Source organism: Schistocerca piceifrons, chromosome 1 (assembly GCF_021461385.2).
Source record: "Schistocerca piceifrons isolate TAMUIC-IGC-003096 chromosome 1, iqSchPice1.1, whole genome shotgun sequence".
Taxonomy (NCBI): Eukaryota; Metazoa; Arthropoda; class Insecta; order Orthoptera; family Acrididae; genus Schistocerca; species Schistocerca piceifrons.
The window spans coordinates 107,963,242-107,968,707 of NC_060138.1; positions in this window are offsets into that span (position 1 = coordinate 107,963,242).

Here is a 5,466-nt window from a genome sequence, read left to right on the forward strand (position 1 = left end):
ACTTCGTAGGTATCGTGTCCAAGTTGCAACAATATCACATCACACAATCACGAGCGGTTAAAGTTCTCTAAAACAAGCATGAGACCGGACAGTCAGTGATGACGGTAGCCCAACAAAACTTTAATGTTCAACCACGTGGTCGGCTCCCCACGGACGAAAGATACACTAAGCAAGGAAAATTTACGAGAAGGCAAAGCTATTATTATGTAGAAAAATGAAAGCTTATACAGGCACAGCTGAAGGCAAACAGACATTCATACAGAAGCGAGTGCTCACTTCTTATCGACACCTTTGTGTGGCGCTCTTCCGGTGGATCCAAGTCTGCTATAGATTTTTACTAAGTGAAACATCTGCCAGAGTTTTGCATTCCTTGCTGCGACAAGGCAAAGCAATCTTTTAGAGTTGAAAAGCGAGACCAAAAACTAACAGCTCTCCCCTCGTCAAGTAACAACGCGACACGCGGTCAGTCTAACTCACCCTTCTTCGACTGGAGCACAGCTGTGGACGCTTCCCGTACCGGCGGCCAACTGCCTCCCGCTTCTTCTCCAGCCTCTTCCACGCTCCGCGTGGCCCGGAAAACCCACAGATGTCATTCCCGCCACCAACCGACCGCAGGTGGATTTCTCACCAGTAGCGCAAACCTCTTTGCCTACTTGACCACTACGAAAGTTGGCTATTCTGTATAACTGCTGCTGAATCTGTACGACTATCGCAGACTTTCTGCAGCAGACTACGCCACCGTCTAGCAACGTGACACACAACTACATTCATTCAATCACACCACTATGACAGTAAAGAGAAAAGAGAAAAAAAGGAAAAAAAAGAGAAATGGTAATGAAAATGGGCTACCGGACTAATGAAAGGTGGCTACAGGACCCTTTCAAAGTGATCGGATGGATTGCCCCATTTAGTGAAAACTATGACAGATCCGTTGGATCAGTTGTATCAACGATGAAAAATGTTGTTGCCTAGAGGACACCAGAAATAACATATTTCAGGTAGGAGTGAAGTCGTAGAACTTTAAGTTCTTTTTAACCACCAAGGGCTGTGAAACTGCTAAAATATTATTATAGTGCTCGCAAAGGATCCTGGGAATTTCAAGAGGTAAAACGGTAAGACATGGGTTCCTAAGAGAACTGATGAGAAGTCAACCCCTGACCACAAAGATTTTGAAGTAAGACAAAAAAAATTGCAAACAGAATAATTATCCTCTTCAGAGCACCCTCATGCGTGATACATACAAGAATTGTTAACTAAGAGCTTCGCAGCCTTCTACAGAAGGGACACAACAGAGTTTTGCAGAGGCTTCACCTTAGCTGAGATCAATGCAACACTCAAAGAAATGAAAGAAGGCGCAGCTCAAAGACTGGATAGAATACAACCAAATTTCCTCATTAGTTGTGGAAACTTGACACACAAATGGCTGGCGATGTTTCTCATCAGTATCATGCTATTGAGTAACCTACCAAAGCCCTTGCAAGAACGAAAACCATAGCTATACTAAAGGCTGGTAAACCAGCGAATTCAGCTTTTAGCAATCGTACAGTCGCCTTTCTGAGGTGCTTTTACAAGCTTTTAGAACGACTCATACTTAACAGAATCGGTCCAAAGATCCATGAAGTTCTCCCAACGAGCAAGCAGGATACAGACCTAATAGCAGCTGCACAGCCCAACACAGAACCTAGTTTGGAGCAAGGATTTAGAAGGACAGTCGCCTTTGACACAGCTGCCTATGGTTCTTCGGCAGTCGATGAAGCCCACAGAAGAAAATTACTAATGGTCTTTTCCAGGGTTTAGTTTTTTTCTTTTCGACTTACTCGTATGTCTCGTCTCCCTGCAACAGCGTCGACAAGATTCATCCATACGAAAGATGTGGTCTTGGCAAATCAGCAGTGAACTGGTGAAGCGATTCTCTCTACAAATCTAAATACTATTTACGAGTACTTCAAAATGTGGAGGTTTACACTAATTACAACGAAGACTGAAGTCCAGAATGGGTTTTCACTCTGCAGCGGAGTGTGCGCTGGTATGAAACTTCCTGGCAGATTAAAACTGTGTGCCGGACCGAGACTCGAACTCGGGAAATTTACCTTTCGCGGGCAAGTGCTCTACCATCTGAGCTACCCAAGCAGGACTCACGCCCCGTCCTCACAGCTTCACTTCTGCCAGTACCTCGTCTCCTACCTTCCAAACTTTACAGAAGCTCTCCTGCGAACCCTGCAGAACTAGCACTCCTGAAAGAAAGGATGTTGCGGAGACATGGCTTAGCCACAGCCTGGGGGATGGTTCCAGAATGAGATGTTCACTCTGCAGCGGTGTGTGCCCTGATATGAAACTTCCTGGCAGATTAAAACTGTGCGCCGGACCGAGACTCGAACTCGGGATCTTTGCCTTTCGCGGGCAAGTGGTCTACCAACTGAGCTACCCAAGCAGGACTCACGCCCCGTCCTCACAGCTTCACTTCTGCCAGTACCTCGTCTCCTACCTTCCAAACTTTACAGAAGCTCTTCTGCGAACCCTGCAGAACTAGCACTCCTGAATGAAAGGATATTGTGGAGACATGGCTTAGCCACAGCCTGGGGGATGTTTCCAGAATGAGATTTTTACTCTGCAGCGGAGTGTGCGCTGATATGAGTCGTGCTTGGGTAGCTCAGTTGGTAGAGCACTTGCCTGCGAAAGGCAATGGTCCCGAGATCGAGTCTCGGTCCGGTACATAGTTTTAATCTGCCAGGAAGTTTCGAAGACTGAAGTCAGTTACTTTCATCTCAAAAACAGAATGTCCAGTGAAAAGCTAAATGTCACCCTTAATGGCCAAGTACTCGACTACCAAGACTTCCTAAAGTATTTATGTGTAATTCTTGGTAGAACCTCTTGCTACAAGAAATACATAGAAAACACAGCAGCAGAGCACAGGTCACGCAATTTCGCCCAGAAGCCGAGCGCTAGCTCATGGGGCTCAAGTGCTATTGCACTACATTGTCCTACCTTGGGACTCACCTATTCTTCCCCCGAATATTGCACTCCACTATTGCTTAATGGCTCACCTATGAGGAAAGTCTATACTCAGTTACGTGTAGTGATGTGGCAAAAGCAGGATGCATCTCTTCTCTGGTTATCATATCTAAGCAGCATTCCGCCACCACCTCTGCAAGGCCAGAATACTCTTATCGAGGAATGTAAAAGATTAATTAAATTTTCCAGCTCCAAGTCCACTCTAATGTGACTGAGTCGATTAAAATCCAAGCAGTCATCCATCACATTGGCAGAACAGCCGCAATTAATGGCTTTCAACATAAACTCTGAGGAAACATGGAATAGCATTATCCATAAGATGTTACAAGGCAATCGGCAAGGAATTACCGCGACGTGCTTTAGAAGACAATTAAGAGCATTCTCATACGTCAAACCAATGGGGAGAGGCTTTGTCTCCTCAGTGTGGCCGTGGCTCTGAATATCATATCATCAGACACATTGTAACAACGTGTAGCAGATGAGCTTGCCCTGCAGACCTAGATTTCTTGGAAGCCTTTGAGTGCACTGAAAATTTAGATATTTGTTTGCAGATTTAGTCTTTAGTTATAGTTATTTAGTAAAATGAGATAATTCATTTATGTTAGTTGCTCTTCAGTTTGTAATGCCAGAGACTAAATGAAATGAATAAACTTCATCTAAATGGTTTTCAATGTGACAAACGAAGCTCACTCACTTATGGTGACAAAATTTGAATTACAAAAACAAATCAACGAGTAAATAGCTTTTAATTCTCACACGTTTCTCTTGGCGCGACATCCATAACGGTTATTCATCGTCAATGATAAAATCGTCTGCAGCTGTAAAAATTATTTATTGCTAAAAAGGAAAGCACACCCCGGCTTCAGGATGTGTCCCATATTCAGGTGCATATTAAAATGTGAGTTCAAAAGGATGCATAACTCGGGTTATCTTAACTTACAGCCAGTTCCAGAAGAAAGAGTATGTCACTATCTTAATGAAATAAAAGACATTATTATACATACATGTGTACATGAAAATAGATGTTATTACTAATTGCACAGTTACCTAATAGTTAATCCTATCGCCGCTATTATTAATTTTAGCTTGGAACCTTTTTGCAATGCTTTTCAAGAGATTTTTTGCATATTTTCTCGGTGACGATCTCCATATCGTCCTGATTTTAAATGACAGCTGATCCAAAGTACCGGGTGATCAAAAAGTCAGTATAAATTTGAAAACTGAATAAATCACGATATAATGTAGATAGAGAAGTACCAATTGACACACATGCTTGGAATGACATGGGGTATTATTAGAACCCAAAAAATACAAATGTTCAAAAAATGTCCGACAGATGGCGCTTCATCTGATCAGAATAGCAATAATTAGCATAACAAAGTAAGACAAAGCGAAGATGTTCTTTACAGGAAATGCTCAATATGTCCACCATCATTCCTCAACGATAGTTGTTGTCGAGGAATAATGCTGTGAACAGCTCCGGAATATTGGTGAGGCATTGGCGTCGGATGTTGTCTTTCAGAATCCCTAGAGATATCGGTCGATCACGATACACTTGCGACTTCAGGTAACCCCATAGCAAATAATCGCACGGTATGAGGTCTGGGGACCTGGGAGGCCAAGCATGACGAAAGTGGCGGCTGAGCACACGATCATCACCAAACGACGCGCGTGAGATCTTTCACGCGTCTAGCAATACTTTTCTTTTTTTTTTGTTCTAATAAAACCCCATGTCATTCCAAGCGTGTGTGTTAATTTTTACCTCTCTATCTACATTATTCCGTGGTTTATTGAGTTTTCCAATTTATACTGACTTTCTGGTCACCTGGTATATATAAACTTTCCTTTAAGCTTTATCATAATATACGGCCAAAAATTTCGATCAGATTTGCATCCGGAGGCATTGTACGTCAGTCCATCATGGACACTCAGTAGTCTTGTTTCTACGCTATGGAGACAGCTGCGATGTTTCAGATCATTATCGTCTTGAAGCACCCAGTTTGCCTAGCTTCTTGACGGACCCCAGGAGGAAGTTTTGATAAATATTGCACATTTTTTCATCATTCAAATTGGATATAAATAAGTACAAATAGCCAAAACCAAAAAAATCCCATACACGCACTATTACCGGGAGATTGACAGTCCGTTGAAGCAACTACTCACGCTTCGTACAAGGGATTGAAAGAGGAGAGCAGGCCCAGGAACGGGATTTACAAGGAAAACTGTCTTGTAGGGCTTCAGATATTTTGTACTCATTTTAAAATACAACCGACAAACCAAAACATTAAACTCTCACACTGTTGATCTATACACTACACAAAAGCGCACTGATTACAGATTCGTGACCACTACCAGAGATGTCGTTGCGAACATTACCTTTAAAATTATGCGTACACTTTCTTCTGCAACTGACCGAAAGTTAAAATAGCCTGAGTTATGCATCATTTTAATATA